The sequence below is a fragment of the Haliotis rubra genome, unplaced genomic scaffold (assembly GCF_003918875.1).
Source record: "Haliotis rubra isolate DU_JTF1 unplaced genomic scaffold, ASM391887v1 Scf196, whole genome shotgun sequence".
NCBI classification, from domain to species: Eukaryota; Metazoa; Mollusca; class Gastropoda; order Lepetellida; family Haliotidae; genus Haliotis; species Haliotis rubra.
Window position 1 is genome coordinate 320,380 of NW_025765958.1, and position 17,141 is coordinate 337,520.

Sequence of the window (17,141 nt, forward strand, 5' to 3'; positions counted from 1 at the left end):
TGCGCTCTCTGTTTCGTGACACTCACTACTAGTCATTCATAAGCATACAGTATAATATAGTCGGAATCGTACAATGGACTTTAATAGAACAATCGTTCTCATGATAAGGGACATTTTGGGTTTGTTCGTTTTGTCATATGTATTACAATCTTAATAGATATTATTATAACAGAGCTTCTTGTCTGCGCTAACGTTAGTTGAAAAGAATACCGTCTACTGATTTTTAAAAGTAATGGACATTTGGTTTGATTTATTCAAGCAAGAGACGTGGACATATTGATATTCAATATTGATTCAAGGAATGATAAGTGTGCGTACTGCCTGTATAAACACAATGAAGGACCGAAAGCTACAAATGCTTATTATTATTCGCCAGCTGTCTTCACATTGTCATCTGAGTGGTGCCATATCTTAACTTCCCACCCAACTACACACTAAAATATATATGCACATCACATGATATCGACAGGGTCACCGGTATATCTGCTTCCCTGTTGTCTTAGTATTCAATTTCAAACTGCCAAACCCATTGTTGTTAAGTTATACATGTATGTCACCAGCTTTACACTGGCAAATATAAACGACAAAACTATTTTCATAATCATCAGAAATATTGGCTTAACGTCGTGTTCATTGAACGATGTCCGTGTTTACCAAACACCATACATAATAAAGGATACCCGATTTGTCCTGGCGCCGCAAAAACCCATACCGAAGTGACGGTACTTTCACGTACTTTCCCCAAGGCCAAACCCATAAGAACCCAAGATATGTTGTATGAGGAGCATGTATTACAGTAAGGTGATATGCGGAACGTATATCGTACATAACTACCCTATCACCAGCTTTGATACACATGAGGGCAGCTTTCCAGTCATCGTCTTTTACTGGCAAATAAAACATATGTTCGTGTTCCGCAGACAAACAAACATTAATTTACTCTTTCCAGAAGATAGAGCGGATTAAGTGCACACAGCCAATCCTCACAGTCCACTTATATTTTTCGACAACTTTACAAAAAACAAGATCACATTGGTCCAAGGCTAAACGGATTGATTTCTCCATAGGTGGTGGAGACGAGTAAAATGTATTTTGTATCCACCAGCTATGACATCAAGTACAAACTGAGCAGGACCAATGACATACAAGAACTGTATGCAAGCAAAATCTGTTTCAGCTTTAAGTATCTGAATTTCATCCAAATATGTCCTGATATCAATATGCACATACTTCTTGAAATCTGGTATTAAAGTCACCCACAACAGCTTCCCTAAATCCTGTTCTTCATCCTCCGATAAGTAACACTTATCAAGCAAAGTCTCCTTTTCCCAACCTACATCCATGTAAGTATCATCTCCCTTTCCTTGGGGGGGCGGTGGGGTAGCCTAGTGGTTAAAGCGTTGGCTCGTCACGCCGAAGACCCGGGTTCGATTCCCCACACGGGCACAATGTGTTAAGCCCATTTCTGGTGTCCCCCGCCGTGATATTGCTGGAATATTGCTAAAAGCGGCGTAAAACTAAACTCAGTCAGTCAGTCCCTTTCCTTGGCTGCCTCAATTATTGCCTCAGGGATCAATTCATAAGCCTTCAAGAGCATGTGTCACCTCTGATAATTTGAAGTGACATCAACTGAAGGTGCTAAACATACGTCTTGAGCTTTGCCATTTAATACAACATTACACATTAATGCTTTTTGAGGGGCTATTTCAATTTGTTGCCACAAGAACCAGTTGTCGACTTCCTTTTTTGTGAAACATGCGGGCTATTTTGATGTGATTGTCACATGAGAGGAATGTTGATCATTTTGAGAGGAATATATTTCTGTTTTGCAATTACAGTTCCTCCAATATGAAGTCACTCCACTTTTTAACTTTAAATTCGTTCATTTTCAGCTTCGTATCCTGAACGAGCACTGGTATCTGTCCTTTACAGAATTTGATTTGATTTGTCACTCTAACGTGTTAGAAAAGAATCTCCTTGCTTCAGTGATCAACTCGAATGAGAAATGGTAATTAATATTATTCGTTATCTCAATCCCTTTTGGTTTCAAAAGTAAAAATATTCCCTTTCATTACAGTGTCCTCTGATCATATAATAATTGGTATTTTGTATCTTTAATTAGTTAGATCGCACATTGTCTTGATGCCAGAGCCGGAAGATGTTCGAGAAGATGTTGGAACCGTGGTTTCAGTCACAATCGACGCTATTACTTCGGTTTTCGGGGACGAGGTAGAGGATTTCTACGACCACAGGGCTATGACAGTTTCCCTCAGGACGCCTCCCAGACAAACTCTTTTTTTAGAGTACGGAACGGACCAGTTCCAACCGTCCTGGTTCAAGAAACACTTTCAAAAAAGAGGGAAGGGGAAATGGACGACCCCAGCAAGCTAGAGAAGAGAGCCACTCAGTTAGCTGCGTGTACTTCTGATATGCCAGATATTGAGACATAACACAAATATAGCCGGTAGTTTGAAACATTTTACCAATGAATGGGCTAAACTGATAAGTGATAAGACAATATTACAGTTTGTATCTGGAGTAAAACTTGAATATATTGATAATGAATTACAAATGCGAAAATCAGGAAGTACTCATGAACAGTACAAGACGTACTGGGACAGATGGATTAAGTTTTGTTCTGGGAAACAAGGTGACCCCTCTTCGGCACTCCAGACTGGTTGGTAGAATGTAGGTCAAATTTCACCTTTACCAAGGTAAGTCTCGTTTAACCTTTCCAATGTTCACAAATAACAGTATAAACGTGTTCACGTGAAGATCCCATAAACATCATATATCAGCATAACAGGCAGGGTAGTGTCATCTATCTTATTGTCCTCTCTCTTAAGAAGGTAATTTCAAAACTTTTATATTGTAAGATATTATCAAGCTTTCTTGGCATATATATTGATGATTCCTTGGCAGGAACATGACGGACTCTATATGGATGTGTGTAATTACAAATTTAAATCGTACATTGTTAGAAACATTGGTTTATGCTCATTTATGCATTTGCTCTCTTTATGTGTAAGTCGATGTTAGAAATACAAATACATTTCATCAATAACTCCTTGCATAAAGAAACGATATAGACATATATGCATTTTATTACGTGAGTGAGACAATGCTTCTTTCGCAGAAACAGGCTATCCAAGCATAAATACCAGTCATACCTTCTGTGGAGACTGATAAACTCTTACGCTAACATGCCTTTATTGAACCCACCGATCTTTTGAACCACTAAGTTAATTTCTTTTCATCTTGACGAATAGTCTAAAGAACCAAATTGACCCACCTGCAACCAGGATGCAGCCTATTACTTCGTCTTGTCATCATACTTAAGGCGGCTGGTGCTCACTCCAGTAACAATGGCGAACGACGGTAAATGATGCATTTATTGTACAAGGCGTTGTCTAGTGTCTCTCGTGATTTTAAAGATTAGACTTCGTGGTGGTAAAGCACTCACAGTTTCTATCAAGTAAGAGGAAGCGAATTAGCTTGTGGAGTACTATGGGGACATTTGAAAAAATATAACTATCCCTCAATATTAGTCTTAGATTGATGCCATTGTAGGGCAGGAAACACCCACTGTTTCGCTAACACCTTGTATAAACAATATTTGAAAGTGATATATAAGCACATACTCATAATATGCTTTGGAATAGTACAACGACTGTTGTGTTTGAGACGTCTTATGAATATGAATGAAATTGTCTTGAACGATTGACATTTAATGGAGTCATAAATTTAAGTGTAAAGTATCTAGAACAATGTGTGATTCATGTTTCAGCTTGATTTAGAAATTGCCCTGTGTCCTTTTTGTGAATAGTGTTGTTACTAGTTTCAGCATCTGTTAATTTAATACTGATTTTGTATCAAATGTTAAGTACCTATGTAATATGGTTTTGTAACCTGATACATCAACGAAGACATTTAAATGTGGAATTGACTTCTCTGAAAATCTATTGTGCAATTGCAATATTAAGGCAAACAAACAATTATTGCTTCAGTTGGGAATTTTAAAATAATGTCAAACGGTCTTTAAGTCCCCTCACATTTCTGTATCTATATAATTCTTAGAGAACCTTAAAACGGAAACCAATCGAGACATGTTATTTGTGCATAATTACAATACAGCTCACATTATAGATCGTCTTAGTGACAGACAATCTCTGTTTAACATCTGTGATATCCGTGAAATACTAAGTATCCTACTACTTAGAGAGTTCCTTTATTGATCATTGCAGAAAGCATTCGTTCAGCTGTCCAAGTCGCGATTTTATGCAGGCTTTCGTGTCGTAACTAGAATATCCCTGAGGCGTAGACAATGATTGTAAAAACCATGTTATAAATGATGTGTATCAATGTTATTATTTAAGGCAGATCGATAGCACCCGAGCTTCACACATGTAATAGGTGATATCTGATGGAAGACTAGTGGTCTCATTTCTCTTGATATAGAAAAGGCAACGTTTCATGTAAACAGTTGGCATTAGTAGATGTATACCCAGTACACATAGAATGGAATGCAACACTGAAAACACGTGCATACATTATATAGTTTCGTTCGTTAAGCGTCACATTGCCACTGTTAGATATGGGTAAATGTAACTGGTGGTGAAGACTGATTGTCTTGTTTACGCCACCAGCATAAGTAATCATGCCGTCTCACGGCAAAAGATCATCATGTAAGGACATTGTCAGAACCTTTTAATCCTCGCTGTCACTAGACTACAACACACAGACAGCACGGAATATCTACAATCACCCCACTGGTAGTGACAAGGAATGCACACAGTCGCGTAAACATAAACAATGTGAACGCCTGCCTCTCATGTTTACAACCTCATTATTCCTATGTAAATACGTCTTGAAAAACTGCTCCTTCGCGCAAAAGGTTTGGGGTTGCCAGACAGATGTGTTTTGTCAGCTTACAATATTGACAAACTGCTACATTGTTCTCACAACGTCTAATTGTCCTCACACTAGACAACATAACATCAAGATGTATTTAGCTGTTAGCTACTAATTGACATAGAACGCAAGTCAAACTATCAGTTTCCGTCATGAATCCACAAACAAGCGATCATGATTCGTTGCGTCATATTAAGACGTATCTATCAACATATATTTTATGGCTGTTAAGCTGAACCTGAAGTAGGATATGGTTTGTTTGAACGGTCACCAGATTTCTTTCATATCTATTTAGATATTTTGATACCAAACGTGTTGCCGTAGATACTGAATGAAACGAATCTACTCCTCTTCAATTTATGAAAGCTTTCTTGTCAAAGTCGACCTGGGTATTACACTGATTACCCATTATTTATTATTCTTAGGCACTGCGTGTGCCCTGTGTTTGATCTGGTATGCTCCTTATTTGATAGTGATTCATGTCGTTTTTATGTTCCTATTCCATTTGATGTTTTAACGTAAACGTTCTGCTTGAAGGTTGCTCATGGAGTCCCTGGAAAGAATGAATGAATGAATGAATGAATCTCTTTATTTCCTCCAGTTTGTAGTCCGAAGATCATTATAAACATGTACATGAAATATTTACAGCAACATAATCACAGCAATATATTCACAACACATTCATATAGTCATATATACATGTACAAAGAAAAATGAAAGGTCTAGAATGCACAGTTTAGTGAGGGAAGCAAGGAATATAGGTATTTACAGAAGAGGACAATCATACATCTCCATGACATTTCATCAATATCGTTAGTTACTAGTAGTTCACCCCCAGAAAATATTGATAACATTTCATCTTCAGATACTAGTTCTATTTGTACATAAACATCCACATCAAAGAGATCTATAAGTTTTGAAAAGAAATTATTTCTGTTGTACATATAGTGTTCACAGTGTAGAATTACATGGCAGTCATAATCATTACAATATCTTTTGCAGAGTTCACAATGTTTTGAGAGTTTTCCCCTTGAGCTGATTTGTACACAAAACTGTAATATATCTTTAAACTGTGGGTAAAAATACATCAAACAATACAATCTATGTACATCAAAGAAATTGTGGGTAAGGCGATATTTATTCATATCTTGCCTTACCCACACTTGAGAAACCCATCGTTCAGTTTTATTTATGCAATTAATAGTTATTCTTCGCCATGACGATTTATATGGAAACCTTCCAAAATCGAGATAGTCACTAAGATAATTGAAGAGATGGTATTTTAAACTGTTTTGAATAAGTGTGTCATATATAATATGTAAGACAGCTGTTCTATTTTGAAAGGTGGCTAAATGTACACTGAAAATATCCTTAAATGAAGGGTTACACTTGCTGTTGCACAGCTTGCAGAGAAATAATAGTCTACATTTATCTATATACCCATACATGCTCCACAATCCAAGGTTACCTAGCACTGAAGCTGAGGAAAAGCGCTTACCGAAACCCTGAATGCATCTGGCAAAATATCTTTGTGTACTTTCTACCAAGTCATAATCTTTACCCCGAAGAATGGGTAAAAGTTCACAACCGTAAAAACTCGTTGGAAGTATCATTCTTTTCCAAATTAACAGTATATCCTTCAACACGTTTCCGGAAAATATATAGATCCTCTGTTAATTGGTTAATGTGGCATGTCACTGACAGCAAACAAATTAATGACAGTTCGTGCTTTTTGATTCCACAGAGGACAGATAAACAGAACTGCGAAGCTCTATTTTTAAAACAAAGATTAGAGGGAGTGGTACATGTATATCCAGTCGTAGGAGTATCGTGAGCCTGAGACCATCAACTCAGTTTGTGTTATCAGTCATGAAACGGGCATGTCAGCACAAGGTCTGGTGTGAAGAGTAACACACTGGTAGAATTCAGAAAAAGCTATGTAGTTTCGTGAGAAATTTGATCTTCTGGTTTCCGGATTACAACAACAAATTAATCCATCAAGATCAAATATCAATAGGTAATTTGGTGAGTGAGTTGGTGAGTAGGGTTTAAAGCCGCTTCGAACAAAATTTCTCTCATTTGTCGTCAGTTTGATATGGGAGGGAAGGCTTGAGGAATCTCTGTCTTAGACGTTTCGCATTTTGGTGAAACCAAGTTGATAAGAATATGGTGTTGGCAATCTGAAAACACATAATCGGGCGTACCCGAGCAACGCAAATCTGCCCAACAAATCCCAGCGTCTCTGACGACTGTGCCTCCAGATCCAGTCATAAAAGCAGGTGCTATGTCAGTTGTTGACTGCTAGCTTCTTTGAGTGGCATATTTAGAAGTCATGTAGACGTCGGATGAAATTTGTCCTTATTAATTGTTGACTGAGCAAAATCGGTGGAAGTCTCTCAAGAACTTAGGTTGTATTCTATTTCCCCGTCAAAGAACAGCTGCAATTTCATGTACAACTCACGAGAAGCTGAAAACCCTTAATTCCTCTATATTACTATTGATAGTACGGTACTCTCTCTGAACATGGTCTCAGCAGTGAGGTGAGGTGAGGTGAATTTGGGTTTAACGTCGTGCTTGAGAATATTTCGCTCATATGACGACGTGCATGCGTGTGTATGTGTATGTGCGGCTGCTTATACTAGTACAGACTGAAGCTGGTTTTATAGTGCTAGCCCACTGAGATACCATGCCGCAGTGAAGCATGAATACCCCACTCAGACACAATATATTGACTCCGAGCCGACCAGTCCTTGTTGTACCCATTAAAGCCGAGCGCCAGACAGGGACCAACAAGTACCATATTTTAACGTCTTTTGGTATGACGCGGCCGGGATCGAACCCCCGACCTTCCACTCTCCGGGCGGACGCTCTAACCACTACACCACGGAGGCGGTCTGGTCTCAGTTGTCATGGCCTCAGCAAATGTTGCAAGAAGTTTCATGGTGGTCATGTTGAAGATATTTCCTGCATGATGGTCGATGAAAACCCATACTTTGACCCATATTTTGTCCTTGCATGCGTGCTAGGGTCGGGTATGTTTGAATTGTGAGAACATGGTGTCGTTATTGGTCGTCTATTGCGTTATCCATTTGTACCGTCATAGAATCGACTATTTCACCTACGTTGCTTGGTAAATATTTTTCTTGGAGCAGGAATCAACAGTTTCTGTCTTTTCACGTTTAGCCTAATCAATTATGCTATTTCCGTATCAGTTAGTTAGTGTTTCTCTCATATGCTCATTAGATTGAACGTGACTAAACAGACAAGCTTAAAACACTCTGGAGAGTTAAAAAGCTGACTTACCTTGGCTTCTTTCCTCTTAGTTGAGTAACAAGGAAACATAACTATGATCTCATTCGCTGCTAAAGTTCTCAATAGACACAAATCCTCTGTGCCGGATCAAAGAAGCAAGTGTGAATCGTGAGTTGGTCAATGTTATTCATACGTTGCAGCTTGATTGCACATAAAACAGTGGACAGTATGTGTTTAAATACTACCATTTCCTTATTATGTTTTTATAAATATATTCTATTATGTTTCAATCTATACATACATGGCATGCAGTTATGAATTATCAGACGTGTAACGAACTTATGTAACTAATGAACTTCCTCACAAGTAGTTATCTTACCAGCTATTTCTGTTAACTTCACAACCAGAACCAGAATCCAGTTACATTAGTCAGTGTACAATGTAGCCCTGTCAATCATAGGCATTAAACATAAAACAAATTCATTCACTTTCAAAAGCAAAATCGTATGTTGTGAACATTTAGATGCAAGTGTTTTCACCAGCTACGCAGTAACATCGTTAAATTATCAAAGAAGCTATGTATGTTATACTAACAACATACTCCCGGAGGGATGGTATTTGTCATGGAACTGCTGACCTGACACACTGATTCCATGTCAAATCTCGGTAACGTTTTGTTACTTCAAACGTTCTTAACTGTAATAGCTCAATTCCTCTGTAAATCGATATGATGTGAGGCACATTTCTGTAGGGAATTATAGTAACCACATTTACTGTATTGCCGAAATTACATAATAGAGTGTCAACGCGTGACTATTGGCAGTTTCCATTGTGCTTGATTTATTATGGCAAGAGAGAAGATAACAGGAAAACGCCATAAAATATTGTCTTGCATTGCGGCCTGTTCATACATTACAGTACATGATCATTATCTTCAGGGCTGTAACTTGATGTTAATGTTTCCCAGATTGAGTATTTGGTGGCCTTTAATTTGCAACATAAAATGAGTTCAATATTGAATTGATGTGACAAGAACCATTTCCATCAGAATACAGATTATCTCCAAAATGACGTGTGATGGCCGTCCCAGATCTTTTGCACCTTTCCTAATTGCGGGTTTTAAAATGTAAAATTATCCGTGAATATGAAAGTGGTATTGTTAGAAGTAGTAACTGGTGAAGAGATTTAAATAAGTATGGTTTATGAGAAACCTCAAAATTGATTTATCTAGAATTGTGTTTCCTTTTTGACAAAACCCGACAAAATAATTACACATTATGCAGGTTTGTATTACAAGCAACCATTACATTTGTACCTGTTGATCGCAAAATATTCTTGCAGAGGGTCCTTGTAGATCTACGTAATGTCGGATTATGTCAATTATCTGACACCTTTGACGTGAAGAACTTGATTTCGTTTGGTATATTAATTTCATACAAGAAACTCTGTAACAGGGCGTACTTCGATGGAGTTAAATAAAATGGAGTTAAATAAAAATCTCTCATGACAAGGGACATGTTTTTTGTTGCTTTGTCTTATGTATTACAGTAGTGAGGTTTGCAAAAATATGATTTATTCAAGCAAGAGGCATGGACATATTGACGTTCAACGTGGTGAAGAAATGATGATCGTCCACACCATGTTATAACCTGGATAATATGCATACATACTGCCTGTATAAACAAAATGAAGGACGGACAGCTTCAGATGATATTTATTGTTCGCCAGCTGTATCCAAACTGTCATCTGAGTGGTGCCATATCTTAACTTCAAACGCCCAACCATACATTAAAGTATATGAGTACACCACATGGTATCGACAGGGTTACTGAAATATCTGCTTCCCTATTGTCTAAGTATTCCATTTTAAATAGCACACTGTAACATGTGACCGCCTCCATGGTGTAGTGGTTAGAGCGTCCGCCCGGAGAGCGGAAGGTCGCGGGTTCGATCCCCGACCGCGTCATACCAAAAGACGTTAAAATATGGTACTTGCTGGTTCCCGCCTTGCGCTCGGCATTAATGGGTACAACAAGGACTGGTCGGCTCGGAGTCAGTATAATGTGTCTTATTTGGGTAATCATGCTTCACTGCGGCATGGTATCTCAGTGGGCTAGCACTATAAAACCAGCTTCAGTCTGGGCTAGTACAAGCAGCCGCACATACACGTACACACGCATGCACGTCGTCATATGAGCGAAATATTCTCAAGCACGACGTTAAACCCAATTTCACCTCACCTCACTGTTACATGTCCCTATCAGCACATGATGCCACCAAACAAATTGTTCTTAAAACAATACCTTAAATTATATATGCATGTCACTAGCTGTACATTGGCAGAAACACGACAAAAACATTTCCATAATCCTCGGGAATATTAGTTTCAAGTCGTGCCCATTGAGCGAATCCGACGATATCATAAGTCATGTGCATCATGTGGTTGCCAATAACTATCAATCATTGATGAGACAATGTTTGGACTGGAGCAGGGAAGACTCATACTGAAGTTCGATTCTCCACTTGCAGTACTTTCTCCAAGGCCAACCCCATAATAACCAAGAAAAATGATATGAAGAACATGTATTTCAGTAGGGTGATATGCGGAATGCATATCGTACTTAACTACCCAATCACCACATTTGATACACATCAGATCATCTTTCCAGTCTTCATATTTTACTGGCAGTTTAAAGCCATGTTTGTGTTCCGTTGACAAGATACGTTTCTATTTCCAGAAGATGGAGTTGGTAATGACAGCGGAGTAACTGTACCCGACCCTTCTTCACATTCCACTTATCTGTTTTTGACAGCTTCACAAACATGATCATATTGCTCCAAGACTAAACGGGTTGTTTTTAATTCCATAGGTAATGTAAAATGTATCTTGTATCTTCCTGCAATGATATCAAGTACAAACTGAGTGGAGCCAGTGACACGTTCGAACTGTATGCAAGCAAACTCTGATTCAGCTTTAAGTATCTAAATTACACGTTATCTAGTAAATTTGCAAGCTTATTAACAGATCCGTCAGTCTCTTCGCGAGAAGTAGATAAATGCTGTAAGATACTGTCAACTGTCTTGTAAATGTCGCCAGGTGCTTGCACGATAAAATGGCTAATGAATACATGCAAAGTCAACAACTCATATCAGAAGCCTTCAAAAGCCTGTGTCACCTCTTCATAATTAGAAATGATATCAACCGAAGGTGCTAAACATGCGTGCTAGAAAAGAATCCTCTTGCTCATTTGAGTTGAGTTCAGTTGGGGTTTACGTCACATCGGCATTATTCCAGCCATAAAGTGACGGGATTAAGTGTGAATTTATAATTTATATAAGTCCAAATGAGTTGTTATCTTGCTTAGTGATCAACTTGAGTGAGAAATGATAAATGAATATTTTTCATGATCCCAATCCTTTTTTTGGTTTAAAAGTAAGCATGACCTTTCATTACAGTGTCCACTGATCATACTCTTTCTAGTAGTTTAACCATACTGCCTAATTATATTGGTTATACTGTAAGGTTCATGTGCTGGCATCACGTTAACACTTGCTTTTTGGACTGGTAGCAGCTGCTTAACCTCTTAATCATTACATTTCTTTTGCGTGCTTTTGAATATATTTTTTTGCCGAGCCTTACTTTGTTCATCCAGCATTTCTTCACCGGACATCTGGCATCTCCTGATATTGCTGCATGAGACATGCTCACCAGTGCTCCGGCAAGCTAATCTTAGACAGTCTTAAACTGGAGAAGAACATACATTGTAGTCAATGTATGTATCTTTTCTCAAAGGGAATCTTTTGAGATATGGGCGTGACTTTTGCGTGTGTGGAAATTATTTTTATCGAGGTCGGCGTAAAACGTATTCCATAATGTTTAGGCAAACCATTGATAAAAGTGTATATTTATGAAGGCATGATTTTTTCGTGGGTTTGGTTTGGTTTGTTGTTGTTTGTTGTTTTACGCCGCACTCAGCAATATTCCAGCTATATGGCGGCGGTCAGTAAATAATCGAGTCTGAACCAGACAATCCAGTGATCAACATCATGAGCATCGATCTACACGATGACATGTGTCAACCAAGTCAGGGAGCCTGACCACCCGATCCCGTTAGTCACCTCTTACGACAAGCATGTGTTGCTGAAGACCAGTTCTAACCCTGATCTTTTCGTGGGTAGATCAACAGTGTTACTTATAATGAATAATGATTGAGCAATCCAGCAATTCCTGAATGAAATTATTAAGTCAGATATTTCATGGCTATTGCATAAATGACCAAATAAATGAACACAAATATCCACCTTTGAGCAGATGTAATAAAAATAAATCTTTACATATTAAACTAACAACCATTCATTTATCTCTCCGTCAATCTTGGGGTTAGAATTGGTCTTTAGCAACCTAGCAGGCGAAACAGGCGACTAACGGGATCGAGTGATCAGGCCTGTACACTTGGTTGATGCATGGCATTGTGTCCCAGCTGCGTAAATCGGTGCTAATGATGTAAATCAATGATTTGTGTTTTCCAGACACGGTTGTTATATATTCAAATCAACAAAACAAACAAACTTCTCAAGTGTCTGTGAGCTATATCCACCCTTAGAAGGATTAATCATAAGAGTCAGAATAGGTGCGTACAGGTGCGCTCTTTTTCTAATGAGCCGTCCTTAATAGGTCGACATACATGTACCTCATTGGTGTATTGAAATCAGGAATTGAAACTGAAATAAGGAAATAGACAATGTGTCATGATGTATGAAATATACCGGTTCCTCTTTTTAGTGTTCCTGGCGTGTCCGTGTTCTTAATGTTTCTAAATGATATACATCAAATTTTGAAGCTGTTGAGATATTGCTGAAATACTTCCAACATGAATTTGTAAGTTTTAACTCACTCACTCACTTACAACTAGGTCGTTCTTATCAAATTGTCTTGTGCGCCAAATGTCGCCCTTGGTCGACCAGATCGATGTTCAAGGGTGTTTGTCTGTAGACATCCTGTTTGTATTCGCTGTGAAACTGTTACATGTTAAGAGCTCATGTCATGATGCTCTTCGAACATGCCAATTTCCAAACACACGCACATGCAAGACATTTGTTTGACCTGAAGGGGATGTGTACACTCAGAAATTAAGATTAATGTATATAGTCAAAATCAATTAATATCAATGATTGAACTGTTTTTTTCTTTTATTTTTCTCACACTGAAGGCAAAAGGCTTAACATAAATGTTGAAATGTTTTGAGTATAATGAGACCTTTGTTTTTCGAGCTAAACAGACCAGAGTTACCACCTCCCCTTAGCTTATGACAAATACGAATCGATATAATCAAAAACAGAATCGTAACTTGTGATATCTTTTCTGGTTTGGCTTTGAAACTACAAGGTAGGTACACGTTATGTTGAAAATGTGCATGAAAAACAGGTTTGTTTTCGTTCCAACTTGCCCTTTAAAAGAAACTGAAATCTACGTAACAAATCAAACTAAGGATTTGCATCGGACATCATTTCGTTTTGAATGCTGTAACCTGGAATAAACAGAGTAGTCTGAAGCTCTTTGTTGGAGGAGCAAGCTCAAATTGTAAACTGTAAATCAAAGATTGTGAAATGGAGACACGAAAGGTGCAGCTCCTATTGCTCGATACAAAAAGAAACTGGGAGACAACGTTCGGTTTTTTGTCGAAATTGAGGTCTTGGTGGGAGTAGTAAGTAGGACCTAATGGGAGATTCATCACCTTGATTACAATAATGTAAGTGAGAGGTGGGTACACTTTGATTTACGTACTGAAAATTTCATACAAAAAACATGACATAAAAAACACTATCAGATGCGTATTACTTAATTCCATATGATATAACTATAAAAGAAAACTCACAGAAGGTCATATTTGTGCTTTAGAAACAAGGTTCCTGGAAACATGTAAATTCTCAGAGCAGGTCCTTTTTGGAAAGTAAGACCTATGTATTGTTGATGTCGCTGCAGCTGCAGCCTTAATTTCAAGTACTTGCCCAAAGTAGAGACACTCGAAAAGAACCACGAAGAGGTCAACGGAGATGTGTAATTCTCGACGATGGAAAGTAACCAGCTTCATGTATATAGATTTTCGGTAAACCTTAAGCTACAGATTAACTTCTCTGCAAAAGTACCCTGCTTTGATGTTGTACTAGCTCATATGAGAACCGCTCGTGAAGAACAATGAGGAGACGTCAGTGGAATTTTTATTATTATAGCTCAGGCGAGTAAATCAATGGAACGTCTCCGTCAAATTCCTTTGTTTGATGTTGCCATGGTGAGCAGATATTCCGAACTATATGCTCAAGAAAAGAGATTTGTTAAGTCTGCAGCGCAACTACTGTCCATATACTAAATTTCCTCATAGAATTCTTTTTGTTATGAAATTGTGTTGTCGCTTTCATTGTATAATTATACTTTTACTTGCGTAATAGATTAAATCAAAGCGGTAAACGTCAGTTACATTTCTCAATCAATTTGTATATCAAGATGGTAGGCTGGGATACATAAATAAATTGCCCGAAACGCAATTTGCAGTGTGCACGCACTTACAGATAAATCAATATGCACCCACATTTTTGGAATAAAAGTGGACAAATAGATGTCCAGATTTAATAGACGCAACGAGTCTCACATAATAAGGTTTTTATGATCTTTACGAGTAGTCATATTTCTATGAGGATGGTGGGGAAGCCCAGTGGTTAAAGGTGTCTCGCGTCACGTCGAAGTGTGCGTAAGTGAGTTGAAATTTTACATCGCATCAACAAGTTGTCTATAATTAAGTGTCTCTCTACAAAAGACAGTAAAACAGTATCTGAGTATCACAGTTTAGGTATAAATTTCAATTCAATATTAAAAATATCACTTACTCAGAAATTTGGTATAAAATATATCTAGGCTATACCATTCTTTGAGTGGTACGTTTAGGCTATACTACACTAGCGACCAAAGTTAGAACACCTTCCGGTAGATCGAGGGGACCTACGGCACTTCTGATTCCTACATGATTCAAAGGAGGATTTATGAAAAAGCAATTAAAATACTATTTGATGTCATATATTTCAGTTACGTTGGATCCACGTGCTACTGTCGAAGACCGGGTTCGATTCGCCACGTAGGAACAATATATGTGAAGCTCATTTATTGGTGTGATACGTGATACTGCTGGTGTTAACAGCGGCACAAAACCATACACACACCGTCATATTCCTATTCAGGAACAAACACGGTTAAAAAGAGAGTGTCCAGTTTTAATATAAGATTCAAAGTTGAGAAATGGTCGCATGTTTTGATGACGCGTGACAACATAAACCGATTCCCATGTGTTGATGTTGTTTTATAATTTTCTGAAAATTATCATACTTGCTGATTAATTTCATTGTGCTAGCTAGACTGGTCCTTTGTGTGACAGCCAATGACACGAGCGTTGTGTCATAACTGCAGTGCGCTGCTGTTGAAAGGGAAAGGATGCTGATGACATGATACTAGTATTTCACGATGAGGATGAACAGCCCTGTTACTCTCCCTAAACGCTATGTATTGATCGCTCTTCACTAAAGCCTGAATTCAATCACGATGTTGTACTTGTACGTGAGAGGTGATTTACGATGTTATTTACAACAAATGTGTGTTTGACAACAGGGAATGTTAACATCCTAAATACTTACATATCTGAAGTACTTCTCTATACAACATAGTTTCCTCAAGAAACTCGTCTTTTCTCCTTTGTGCTATGTCTATTATGTTCAGCTTTGTCTTATGTGTGTCAGAGAAAATCGATCGATCAACAGGAAATCCGTTGTATAGGTGTCTGTCTCTTAGGCATGCCTGACACTTACATGTATGGTCGTGGATTCGAATCCCAGACTGTCACGATCATGTTCCCTACATACTGAGTTCCATCTAAGCAGTATGCGTCTCTTAACATTGGGCTCTCCTTCAGCACCTTGCTGATATGTCGTGATGTAAGTTAAGGACTAAATCATTATGGTAAGACCACCTTTCTCGAAAACGGATAATCTGATCACTTGTCGATGGTTACCACGTCTTCAAGGTGTCCACACATCCGATTCATAGATCGGTAACCCAGGGATCGTTTTATTGTATTCTTCAATGAAGGATTAAAAACATTTTTTTGCCTAATAATATGAACAATTGGCAAAGAAAATGGTTTAATGGATATCCCCTGCAACCGTTGCTCTATGTACCGAAGAAGGGGACGCACGGAGGTATGCGAAATAATTATTTGGCACGTAGAAAATATCGTATTAATCACCATTCCATTCAATCTGTTGGCGGAACACTTTGTTCGAACTAGGTTATATATATGGGAAAAATCTGCTTATTCGTTGATATTGTAACGTGTGTGGAAAATAGGAAGAATATGCACTAAGTTGGTAATGCGCATTGTTTTTTTTAACGTTCTGTGGACTATTGTGCAGTTCTTCACGGAGCGTTTCTAAAATGTGTGAATCTGATATTTGATGCCCAGGTCTATTTCCTAAGATTGCGCATTGTGTGAATCAAATAACATGATTTTGATGTGATCATATATGTGAAACACATTATGAACCTCAATAGTTTTCGCCATGTCCTTTCAAGGTATTAATCCAATTTGGCTCCTATCCGGTGCAGCCTTGACATGTTTGCGTTATGCAGCATTAGCTGGCACAACTGACCGAGTAGTCCTCAGCAACCCACGCTTGTTTTATCAAGCGATTATGGACCTGAATGGCCAGGAATGGACCAAGTAATCGAGCTTGACTTTAAACAAGCCAGCGAGCCTGATCACCCAATCCCATTAGTCGCCTCTCACGACAAATATGAGTTCCTGAAGACCAATTCTCAGCAGGTAGGTGGTACGTTAGGTCACGGGACTGATTGCATGTAATCTTAACCTAACTTTGCTCATGATGTTGGTCACTTGATTGGCTAACCAAACATCATCATTATCGTCATATGGTTG